Source organism: Halictus rubicundus, chromosome 14, assembly GCF_050948215.1.
Source record: "Halictus rubicundus isolate RS-2024b chromosome 14, iyHalRubi1_principal, whole genome shotgun sequence".
Taxonomy (NCBI): Eukaryota; Metazoa; Arthropoda; class Insecta; order Hymenoptera; family Halictidae; genus Halictus; species Halictus rubicundus.
Window position 1 is genome coordinate 2,924,417 of NC_135162.1, and position 13,750 is coordinate 2,938,166.

Below are 13,750 nucleotides of genomic sequence, written 5' to 3' on the forward strand. Positions count from 1 at the left end.
AGTCTTATAAAAAAATAATTAATAATAAAAAAGTTTAATTTTTTATTTAAAGGCCTGAGCTCACGCGGTCCTTTGAACTATGCCGACTGTCGCGACTCTCCGCGTCTCGTTCTTTCCCATACGTTCATTACACAAGTAAATATCATCAGAATTATATCATATTTAGTATCATTTTCATTAGAATATATTGGTGAAGGTCCCATAAAAAATAATGAAAAATAAAGAAATTTTGTAGTGGTCTCCTGTCTCACGCTGATATACCCGACCCGTGTTATGTTTACACTCCTCGGTAACCGAGGCCTCGACAGCGAACTTCGCTGTCCTTTTTTACATTCGGCGTGGATCAAAGAATAGTGTCTCTTAGACGATACACGTCGCTGACAAGGCCCGTGTTATTGACATACACCGTGAATTCACTGTATAGGGTAGGGGAACCAATTACCGCGAGGGTACCAATTAATGTACCTATATCGATTATATTTATTTTTAAAGCATAATGAATGTTAAAAAAGAGATATTACATTTGTTTCACTATGCTTTAAAAATAAATGTAATTAATATGGGCACAGTAATTAGTACACCCACGGTAATTGGGTTCCTCAACCTACCAACATTTATATTTATTGGTACGTATCGATACGTATTTATTTGATTCTGTTCGAAATCATCATCACGAGTCTGACTTGATGTCATAGTGCTAGGGATTAAAAGAAAGCTACAACTACGGCTTCTCGATGCAATATTTCATTTGAAAGAAATTAACGCCTGACAAAAACAATCGTTATGAAACCATTCAGCTTTTTCCTGTTGCTTTTCAATATTGTTAACGGCACCAGAGATGCAGCTCGTGCCAATTTCGTGACTCACTTACATGTATACCTGCCAAGTTTCATGGATTTCTTTCCTACCACTGTGGCATAACAGTGGAACAAATAACTAAAAAAATTAGTTTTTGCCATCGATTGGTATCAAACATTGGTTTCGAAACGGTAAAATGCTTGAAAAAATCTGTCAAGCAAACAAACGGACAGTTTCACTAATTCCATTTTTGTTAATGGCGAATATCTTTAAATCTAGTGTTCAATACAATTACATTGAATTACACCATGAAATGAAGTGATGAAATCAATACATAATGTACTTTGTTATTTTTATGAAAATTTCGTATTCGTTCAAAGTTTTCGATAATAACTATTTACAAAATGGTACTCCTTTTCGATTCTAATAACCTTGGCCTTCGGTTTTCAGATATTCGCAAAAACTTTTAGGATGACTCTAGCAAACTCTGGCTTTGCCAATAACCGAATTCGTCCTTTAGAGCGGGCGAGAAGCTCTACCCCACTCCCAAGACATATAACCCAGATCTAACCAAAATTCATTTAAAAGGGGGCCATCAACTGGTATAAATCATTCTTACGTAAATGGACGCGTAGAGGTCACATGACGGTGACCTACAATTTTTCTTTTATGGAATCGTATATTTTTTAATGCACTAATCGATGCAGTTCCTTATTCTGTATAAAAAAAAGTATAGATCTATTTATGTCGAAAAATCATTCGTTTAGAAAATATTTTGTCCAGAGCGTTGGAAAATGGTCGCACACAGTATAAATACTTCTTTTTTTCCCTCTCCCAAAATTATTGACGTTCTTGACATTTGGTTTTAAGTATATTGCAGTCTTTCTGTATCTCACTTCATATGTACTTCATATGTTGGAATAAATCTCATAAGAGACTTCAAAATAATAATAAAAAAAAGTATGAATCCTTATTTCTCTGAAACAACACAAGATTATATTGACTGTGATAGCCGTTTCCAATGTTCTGGATAAAATATCTTCTAAACTAATTTCTCGTAGATTTTATCACGCTGATTTCAAATCTGGTCCAAAGATTTGTCTACCTCCTCAGGATTTTGAAAAAAATCGATTTGATAACCCACTGATTCGAAGGTATACTGTATTCCTATATATGGAACACATTCAAAATAAACATAATAAAGTATTTGAACGTTTCGAGTTACTTGCAAAGCGTGAAACTCTTCACATCTCGTGATCATTTCATGTATCGCTGTCATTGTCGCTGGCACTCCTTGTAGGCACGCGTGGCTGTAATGTAATTTAAATTAGATATCTATTTTCCATAATTATATTTTCATTTACACGGGAAGTAAGGTAAGTATTTAGTATTAACTTACTACTCATCAACGAATTTGTTAATTTCCGGTGATACATTCCTTTGTTTGTACAACTGTAATCAATTTTTTATCAATATAACTGAAATTTTCGGGTCGATTAGATATATTGCTCGATTAAAAATGTCTAACATTCTATTTCATCTACTATTTTGTCGTGAATGAAGTATGATATGTTTCTTATACAGTTTATGCCATGATTCATTTGCATTTTCTGAATAGTACGCTATTGGTAATGGAAACTGTCTTGCTACTTCATAACCATGTTTTAATAATTTATGTAAGGTAGGATTCATTCGAGCCCAAGGAAATAATTTGTAATGTAGGCAATATGTCTCCCAGCAGAATTTCTCGACTTCCTTTAGGTTTAATGGCTTCATGCATTTGAAGACCGATAATATGGTTGCTCTATTATTTACGAGTTGCACGTCGATCTCCAAAGCTTCTGCAAGTTTTGCCGGATTTTCAAAACTCCTTCTAGCAACATTTCCTGCATTTGTCGTGCCATGCCCTTGCAAAACTTGGTCCACTCCAATTTTAGTGTACATGTATCTTTTCACGACAATTTTTCTCTCTTGAAATTGCTCTGAGATATCAAATAAATATTCCATTTTATGTTAATTTTAAAAGTAAGTCAGCGGTACAATTGCACATTATATTTGAACGGAAGTTAATTGTAGTATCGTTAGATAAAAGATGTTTGAAGTCGATAAAAATGTCTATTTTTATTTCCTTTTTATTGTTTGCTTCCTTAATAGTTTCTTTTTACATTGAACTCCATAAAAACGCAAACTTACCTCTCACATAGTTTCGCATATCCCACACTTTAAGATTTTTCCGATAGGAAGCGTGTAGCAGATGCTCAAAAGCTTTTATTTCGTCGTGCAATAATCCTAAACCAAACTGAAATGATGACTTTTTGGGTGAGAAATCATCATTTAAATTGCCGAATTGATCTGCTGTTTGCAAGCATATGGGGCACCTACTGCTTGCTTTATTTTTGCTGAATTGTCAAATCATCTTCTTTTTGTATTGCGATTCTTAGCGGTCGGCAGAAGCGGATACTTTGGGGTGTGGGATTAATCCAACATTCATCGGACACACAACTCTTTAACCCTTTGCACTCGAAGCTATTTTAATTCCAAAACGAAACATTTCTTCCGACCTAGAATATTTCCCTTTTATGTATTTTTTTTTCATGTTGCACATACGAAAATGGTGCAATTTACTCGTAAATACTAAAATGTTTAGTAATTTATTAAATACACACAAATCTAATAATATAAAAAATACTTTGAACAATAATACAGCAATTTTTAGTGGCCCCTTACAGTCGCCATTCGAGTGCTAAGGGTTAATTTTATTATAATCATGCTGCTGAGAAAAAGTGATTGTTGACCGTTTGGATCATCATTTTCAGCATTTTCACAGTATTGGTGTGGATTCGTATGACCGGGTGAACTATGAAAACGTAACGTAGCAATTAATTCTATATTGCGTACATTTTCTTCATCCCCCTATAATCCCACTGCATCACAAAAACGTTCAGCCGTCTTGTTTAACGTTTCTTGTAAAGGTACAAGAATTTCGCTTTCCGGTATTTTATAATTTTGTGACTGGAATTCAATCATAGCAGACTTTAGACTTTGGTAAACCGGATAAATTGAGGAGTTTATGGATCTTGAATCTATGACTAATCCTACATATCTACTCTTGCTGTAGTCATATTCCAAATAGAAGGCTAACGCCTACTCTTTCTCGTGTTCAGAGGATTATTTTCTTCACAAAACCTTGTTTCCCGACTTACAGAGAGCAAACGCATCCTTGCCGATTTTTCAGCTAATTGGATAGTTGACATGTTGTATTCACTATTACTCAGTAATTCATTAGCACACCTGTATGTAGTACTTTTTGAAACTTCTCCTATAGATGCACACATCCTATCGGTGTTTTCACTAATACTACTTCTCTTAGGTGGGCGATCGCGGCCACGCCCGTGACCTCGTTTATTGTTTTTCCACTTCGAATTTTCACTGTCCATATTCATACTTAACTAATATATATATGTATACACATAATGGTACATATACATATAATGGTTAACATATTATAATATAATATATATATAATAAAAAATCGATTAACATTGTACAAACAAAGGAGTGTATCAACAGAAATTCAAAAATTCGTTGATGAGGGGTAAGTTAAAAAGATTAAATACTTACCTTACTTCCCGTGTAAATGAAAATATAATTATGGAAAATAGATATTTAATTTAAATTACATTACAGCCACGCGTAGCCTACAATGAGTGCCAGCGACAATAACAGCGATACGTCAAATGATCACGAGATGTGAAGAGTTTCACGCTTTGCAAGTAACTCGAAACGTTCAAATACTTTATTATGTTTATTTTGAATGTGTTCCATATATAGGAATACAGTATACCTTCGAACCAGTAGGTTATTAAATCATTTCAACGAAAAAATGATGATTTCATTAGTTCTTCTTCATATAAATCGATTTTTTTCAAAATCCTGAGTAGGTAGACAAATTTTGGGACCAGATTTGAAATCAGTGTGATAAAATCTAGGGAAAATGATGTATAGAACGTCAAAAAAATCCTACCGTTCATGGTATTGGATAAATCACAATTTTGTTGAAATATTCCAAGTTTAACACAGATTTTCAAAGTTAAAAAACGTTCGAACCGTAATTTCTCTATTTTTCCCATATTCTGCAATATTTCATCTTTAATTTAAAAAAATATCATCTCTCTATCTCATTACTATCAAAAGTTCTTCGAATTTTTCACAAAATTTGTCAATGTGTCCTATTGTGCGCCGCTCGGCTTTATTTTCTTTTTTTTTTTTTTTGGTTAGGTCTTGGTTCGGTTATTTTGGAAGAGGGTGCAGAGGGTGTTGGAGTATTCTTATAATTAGTGATATATAAGTTATTATAGTATGTTTACTGTAAATGTGACTCGTGATAAACGTATTCTACGCTCATATTTTAAATATACATTTTGCTCTATCTGTGAGCTTGAATGGCCTTGAGTAATTAATTACTGAATTCCCAACGAAAGGGACTATCATCGTGAGTGTTTGGAAAAACGTGGTTTCATTCTTAAAAAATTAGGAAGACCTTCATTTCTCTGAACAAAAAATGATATAAAAACAATTTGTAAAATATTATCAAGAAATTGAATTTTTGATACCCATTGAAGACTGCTGGTTATTCTTTTCGTGACCTGCGGGACATATATGTATCACATCTGTCTTTAGACTATAGTTGATGTAATTGAAGGTCGTTCTTTCAAGTTTTTAAGGTCATGGACATATTTTCTGTTAACAAATTCGGCGATATATCATAACGTATATTTATGTTAAGATTTAAAAAATTCAAAATTTTCAAATTTGATGCGCTTCAGGTTCCCATGATCCAATCGACCCCAAATTTTTTCCATATCATTTTCCCAACAAGATCACAATTCTGTGGGGGGGGGGGTGAAGCTAAAATATTTTGCAAAATAATTTTCGTCAAGTATAGCGAAGGTTCACCCTACTGTATACAACTAAATAATGCACTTGGTTTAAAGCAATAATAAATAAATAAATAAATATGAGGGTAGTGGTTTAGAATCTTGTCTCTAACAACATATTTCAAGGTCATAAATTCAGAGATGAACACCCTTTTGTAAATAATTACCAAGTTTTCTTCCGAGTTTACCGAGCTTTTATTCAATTGACACTATATAAATTTTTAGGGGTGCAGAGCTAAAATTGTTCAGGAACAGGTGCACCTAATTGAAATGTAACTTGAACACTTCAATAGCCGTACGTTTCCCGCAAACGCCTCTGCCAGCTGTCGACAACTTTAGCAAGAATACTCATTAACGATACTTTAATGCAAACTTATAAACTAGATGCTAGACCGAAACTGTATTTAGCATTTCATAAATATTAATACATTCACATCATATATTTTTATCTTTGCTGTCGACTCGATCTCAGTCGGCTAAATCCTTCAAAACTCAAGTAATTTATTATGTGCAAGCTCACTGCACTACTCAAACGTTTACATTCAGTAAAACACGATCAAAATTTACATACGAGAAAATACCTATCTGAAAGTTGATTATATGATATATAGACCAGTGATATAATTTATTTCACTATGGCGAAAAATATATTTAAACAAGTTGGACCAAATAATTCATGACGATTAATGAAACAAAAAATAAAATATTAAAATCTATCACAATGTTCACTGTACCCATTTTCATTAATATAAAGAGTTAATTAACTCAATATGTTAAAATTTCATTTCTAATTTTATGGGCTAGAAAATTGGTTGCCAGTTAATCATAGTTTCGTCATTTATTCAATCCAAAAAATTAATAGAAAAATAAAAATTCAATGCAAATATACGTATGTGTATCGGTCAGTAAGATTTTGAATATTCTTTTATTCTAGTGCACAGTTCTGCAAAAGGAAACTTCGATAAATATTCATAGGAAGTAGCAAGGTATCGTTGCCAATTGTCAGTCTTAGCAGAATCAATGGAAATATTGTATTCTATAACTTGAATTGCTTAAATGCGATACCAGATATCCGTATTTAAGTTCATCGAGTTATTTTTCCGATAATGCGAACTCTTTTTTTCTTTCGAGGTTTATCGACCATTCGTTAAGATTATTAGCCATCTCATCAAACAGCTGGAAAAAGGAGTAATATTCAGTGTCTCTGTTGAAACATTATTATTTTTAATAATGTTTATTATTTTTAATGAATTCCTTCTTATTATTAATTTGACTTAATTAGATCAAATTTGTGTCCGACAATAACATCTTACAATTTTACTTACAATTAGCATCGAAATTTTAAAATTCGATCTTACATACCTTGCATGTATTATTATTTTAAGCAGTCAACTTATTCTAACAACAACATTTGTACCAATATTGCCTTACAATATGTTGAACTGTAGTAAACTGCAATGCAACAATAAGTTTATTTTTTCAGCCTCTCAATAATGAAAAAGGACTCGGTTTACAATAATTTTTCCACATCGTCAAGCATTCATACCGTGTCCTTCCAGATACATCACTTTATACATCCATTTATCATTCCTTTGGATCTAATTTCTCAAGTGAATATAAATCAAAATAAATAAACAATAAAATAAAAACAAAATAAAATATATGTTAGATTAAACTGCAATATATTACTACAAAAAGTATAATTATAATTTCATATTAAAATAAACGCACTTTATTTTATAACGATTCCTACTGTTCCACTTCAATAAAATGAGAACAAAATAAAATACCTTTTAGATTAAACTGCAATATATTATAACAACTAGTGTAATTATAATTTCATGTTAAAATAAACGGCACTTTATTTTACAACGGTTCCTATTGTTCTAACCAATAAATTTGTAAAATACGTTTCTCACACAATAAATCACAGCAGAAATATCTAGTAATACATTCCCAACAACTCCGCTTTAACGAAGATAAATATTCTGCCATCTATTGTTGTCACAATCATTCAACTCTTAACGTATCACAGAATTAAAAAATATTACCGTTTCGAAGTGTTATGTGTCGTAGTTTGTGGTGACTGGAAACATGCGTTAAATAAAGTGCAACGACAATTTCTGATAAATGGATATTTGATTAATGTTACGATACATAAATTATCACTTATAAGAATACAGGTAAATTTCCCTTCAGTGTGAAATGTAAGATACCTATTGTAAGCAAACATTAATCGTTTCAGTTGTTCAGACTCTGCCCATGCGTCCAGCGATTTTCTTGCCCTGGGAATACACAGAAAGGTGGGCACGAAGCCACGCCCCTGCGGGCAAGGCTACATGTGTTTGTCACACGCATTGTTACAGCTACGTGGCCAGCTACGGCTCACAGTGGTCCCAAAGCCGGAAAACGTGGCCAAAACCTAAAATATGAACTTTCAGCTAGGTAAGTTTTAAGTAGGGGATTGGTTACTCTAAGAGTGTTTCTAAGTGGGGGTAAACAGCAAAAGAGTCGTTTTTTTATACTTGACCAACAGTCACAGTCCGAACTTCGAGTTCATTAGACCATACCTTTTTAAGCTTGTGAAGCACATTACGAACTTCAAGTGCACAGTGTACAAATTGTGTTGAAACGTTTCGATTTTAATTGTGTATTATGGATGCTGTTTGTGGAGGTAAGTTGCATAGGTTTTAGTGCCAAATGTTTATTGTTAACTGATAACTGTGTATGCAAAGAAAGAGTAAAAGTGAAGGCATAAATTTTCACGATTTAGAGTAAAAGTTGAAAGTCCCACCAGGTCCCATGCTAAAACTTGTTGGAGCTTCTACTACATAGTATTATCTTGCAATTCTAAAAAACATTAGCTGCCCCTAAGTGCCTCTGCGGTCGTAGCACTGTTTTTTGTAACGCAGAGTAGGTATTTTATGTGCTTTCCTTGCATTTCTTGTCAAACTGTGAGAGATATGCACTAAGTCTTTCTGTAAAATTTAAACAGATTTTGAATAGAATGTCAGTTGTTTTATAAAGAATCATATATCCGAAATTTTTTTATATTTTTCAAACACGAACGCTGTTTTTATATCGGTTGTCCGTTTCAAAACTTTCCAGCCGAATATCTCGAAAAGTATAAAAAATATTAAAAAAGTGTAAAACACGTGTCCAAGCCAGTATCAGTTTTTTATTTGGATGGCGTTTTCAAGATCATTTGAAGGTCAACTTTGTTTTTTCAAATGGAAACCTATATTTTTTATTATGGAATCTTATTGTACGTAAAAAGACCAGCAATTCTTCAATTCTTTCTTCTTTGGGAACTATGAAGTGCGAATAGAATACCTACTTTATACAATACAAAGGGTAGAGTTTACTATCCGGAGAATTAGTGCTTCTCCTCGGTCAGGTCAATATGAGACAGCGAATTTTCTAATTTCAAGTTCAGATTCGTGATCAGCGACCCCAAAGACGGCCTAATACCAATTTTCAAGCAGAACCAATAATTTTTTAATAAGTTGTGATGTTTTGACCACGTTTTGGCGATTTGGGGCCACTGTGCGGCTGTGTAACGGCTTACCCCCACTCCGCTAAGTCACATGCCCGTAGCTTTGCCCAGAGATAGCTGTGTTCAGAGTCGCCAGATCAAGACTTATTCCCCCACTCTAATTTCCTCTTCTACCGCGTTATTCCTCACGCTTCTCTGTCGTGCATACTCCGGCACTGGCAGAGAGAGGGTAACTTTTTCCTCTCAAGGGCGGGCCGCCCTTGCCCCCTAATAGGCACGTTAACACGTTGACTGTCATGTCACCCACATGTGAGTGACGGAATTATTTGTCCAGGTTTTAAAATGAATTTTTACGTTGATATTGATTGTACCAAATTTGATTAGGATCTCTAAAATGCAAGAAAGTTGTAGGACTACTGAATATCATACATTTAATTTTTTCATTTATTTATTTTTATTTCATTAATTAACTTACTTTGATTTTATGACATTTTTGAGGTTTCTAGTTTGGCAGTCAAGGTGTTAAGCAGCTCTTTTACGATCTTCAAAATCTTAAAGAAATACGTATCTCACGCAATAAAAATTGTCTAAAATGGAATCGACGTATGTAGTTCAAACGTTCACTGATAAAAATTAAAATACGACATCGAGTTTAGTTAGTGAAAAAAAACTCCATTTTAACGTGATCCACTGTAGTTGAAAATATTGCCGAAGTTCTTCATTCGAGTTCCCGAAATGTTAGAGAGAAAAATTTCAACGACCAAACCAATGTACATAAACCAAAATGGAAGAAAATAACGAATTCTCGTTAGGCGGCTATCGATTGAAAACGGCCACCTTTGAACCGGCAAACTGTTTATTCGAGTCGTCGCGAATCGAAAAAGATAAAATAGTGGTAATATCGATTAACGACTCGATACTGAAAACCGTAACTAACGTCGATATAGGGTACGCCGAATAATCGGGTCACGGATACTAAAACCGACTGGGTACAGGGCCGTCACTGTTCCTCTCGTTTGTATTTTCTGAAAAACTAGAGAAGAAAGCGACGCGTTTTATGCATGAATGTGCACACAAAAACACCATTCCGCAATCTGTATGTTCGGGCATTTTACAAATTTCAAAACAAAAAAATTTATATCATATTTAAAAAATAAAAATTGTCGGAAATAAAGTTCCTTCAACCAGAATGCAACTACAGTGTTGACTCTATTGTATATGTCCCAAATGCCTAGCCGATAAAAGTCCCAGAACTATCCCTACTGCTGCGGGGTACGTATACCCCGTGAGGAGCCATGATTCGAGGCCTCTAGAGCTTCGCTGTCCTTTTCTACGTTCGGCGTGGATCAAAGAATAGTATCTCCTGACCGATATGTGTCCCCGGCTAGACCCGTGTCTTGGACATATATCGAGTAAACGCTGTAACTACTACCAAACGATTTTTATAGATCATTTAACGAAGGATACAAGGGCATTTTTCTTTTGTTGAATATCTTGACGGTTCAAAAATTAAAGCAAAGATTTGTTAAAAAATTCGTTAGCATTTTTCTTTGCGCATTTCCATCCTCGTAATTAATTGAACTGTTTTGATTACGTGTCGGGGTTGAAATAATAATACTACACTTGCGAATAAAATTCTAAGAATTTGAGAAATTCATAAATGTAATAAATATTTTAATAGAACTGTGATTCAACCATAGTCAATGAACGACTCGTCCATAGAAATTATTGGACTATCAGGACTATTGATACGAAAGGGATCTTTAGTGTTACTGCCTCTTACGAATGAGACTCGACGTGACTCTACACGCTTCTGCACAATTATGTACTGACCGAAGAGAGTGAAAGTGCAAAGGTTTGTATACCCTCAAAATGAATTGGGTGATCTGTTCAGAATATGAGGTCACATAGGGTCACATTCTAGTTTTTGTCGTTTACAATTAAATCGGGCCTCGGTTCGATCTTTGTTAAAAAGGATTAAACGAAAGATTATCTAGGGCACTTCCTGCCAGAGACGATCTTGAACAGATTCCAGAGTGAGAAAGTTGAACGGAATCTGTTCTCCATACATAAAATTATAATATTCCACCATATTGTCACGCTGTTCACCTATGATACAAATTCTGACCTTTTTAAAAAAATAAAAAAACAAAAATGTAAAAACTGATAAAAACAGTAAAAAGTAAATAAAATAGAATGAAACGTCTTATTCAGTACTCCTACCTATCTGATATGTGTCAACGTAAATTTGACATATTAATAATAAAAGATTTAAGATATAGTTAAATAAACTTCTATAAGAGAAAGTTAAACTCTATTACTTGTGTTTTCTATAATAAGAATTAATGAACAGAGTAATAATAATACTCTCATCCTATAGTAAAAATGTGTATAGTACATCTTAAAATACGCATTTAAAGACACGTCAATAGTTTCGGACACAAAATGTAAGTAGTGTTTGGTAACACTAAATTTAAATTTAATAAATTTATACGTATTGCTAAAAATATCTCATACAAATACTGTAACTACTGTTTATTTATAATACTTGCAAACTGTAAATGCACATTATGTATGGTTATGCGTTTGTTTTTGATATAATATATATAATGCAGAATTTCAGCGTTAAAAATTATATAATGGAATATTTTTAGAGAAAAGTTGAATACAGAAGAGGTACTTCATTCTTTTATAAAATTCTATTTTTGACTTGTGAATACTATTATATAATTTACTACTTTTTTTCTATTACGTTTTGAATTTTTCCCCCTTTTTTTTTATAATTTATCAAATGCACTGAAAGTTATAAAATCTTTGGTGATTTAGATCAGTGCTTCTCCAATTGAGCGCTTCAAAAACATAGATTAGACGTTAATTATAGCGAAATAATTATTTATTTATTTTAAATTAACTAAAACAGTTAAAAGATATGGTAAGTGCGATTAGAGCATTGAAAAACATCTCACTCAAAAGAATCTTCTGTACACGTGAGTGATTCGAACATGGAAACTAGAAAATCTAATAATGGCGGCATGTGGAATGCATTTATCGTCGTATTTTACATCAATGTCTAGATTCTTTTTAATACGCAGTTGTATTTCGACCTTATTTTGTTATAGCATTCTGAAAGGAGTGATGGCAAATGGAAAACGTTTTGTGATTTGCGACGTTCAGAATGCCTGTCAAGATAAATCTGTACCTGTGATTTATTATTCGGCTGTGAAAGCTTTTCTAGATACCTGTACATGGTAGATAGATTTTCTTCCTACATTTTGGACATTTTTTAATCAAGAATTGTTCGGTTTCGTGGTAGCTGTCGGAAACATTTAATGTACCTAAAAACTGTCTTTCTGTTAAATGCAAATTATACGTTTTAATTATGAACTATAAACCTCAATAAACTTCACGTTTTTAGTGAACAGAGTGCACACGAGTGCTGGAGTTTTTTAATTCATATTTGAGTATAATACCATACATATAACATAAGCAAATGACAAAGCAAAAATTTTAAAAAATTTATACTTTACTTTAATTTTCCGATTCATATTTTATGTTTTTATTTTTTTACATTTTTTATATATTACTTTTATTATGTTTTTTACTCTTTTTAAATACTTTTTATTTTTGTTATATACATATATACTGCTCAATAAAATTAAAGCATCACCGATCCCGAGAATTGAGTCAACTTCAACTGATCATAACTCCGGCAAAAAAGTTGTATCGATATCATTAAAAAATAATTTGGTAACTTAAAGTCTCTACTTTCAGATACATTTTCAAATTCTCAGCTATGTTGCTTTCTACCACAGTTATAGCGTTATAAAGAAGAATTTGACAGTTACAAAAAATTTTGTTCAACTTCCAGACATCACATAGGGAGAGATACATTTTTTTTACAAATTGCGTTACCATAATTTGAAAGCACCTGCTTTCCTGTGCAAAGTTTTTTTGTTCGAGTTATGCAGCATTGAAGCAGAAATGATCTTTTTAACTTTAACTGGCTCTAGAAAGCGAAAAAATCATCGTAGAATCTTGTGTAAAAAAGCAATAGAGAGAGTATTTCTTTCTCTTGAAGGCATTTCTTTTGTCCTATCCGCACTGCCCACTCAAGCGACGAAAACACCCGAAGACGAACCGAGGTACGCCGACATTATGACATAAGGTAATCGGAGTAGTTCGGTTCGTCTTCGGATGATTTCGTCACTGACATCAGTATGTGCGGGTGTGAATAAGAGAGCAAGCTTGAACCGAACGCCAACGTGACGAGCTAGCGCTATTAGCTTAAGCTTATGCGAACCGGTAACTTTAAACGCATTTGCCATAGGTGAAAAATTGTCGCAGCGAGTTCATCAGTGCTCAGTCGAATCGGCAGAATCTCAGCTTCAATCTGACTTTAAGATGTGGGTATTGCAATCACTTCTCGCCGAGATAAAGCTACTTGAATTAAAGTTGAAAATTATGCAAATTTTAAGCATATTTTCAGAAATACTTGGTATATCGGAATGTTAATTGAATT

At 33.3% G+C, this 13,750-nt stretch overlaps 1 protein-coding gene and 1 long non-coding RNA gene across 3 annotated transcripts in view; both read right to left on the bottom strand.

The window, feature by feature from the left end:
• The window catches only part of LOC143360937 (uncharacterized), a 308,277-nt gene that overhangs the window by 293,980 nt on the left and 547 nt on the right, over positions 1–13,750 (bottom strand). The window lies entirely within an intron of this gene.
• Positions 1–13,750, bottom strand: part of LOC143360931 (neuronal calcium sensor 2) — a 602,579-nt gene that overhangs the window by 249,095 nt on the left and 339,734 nt on the right. The gene's annotated exons all lie outside the window — the stretch shown is intronic.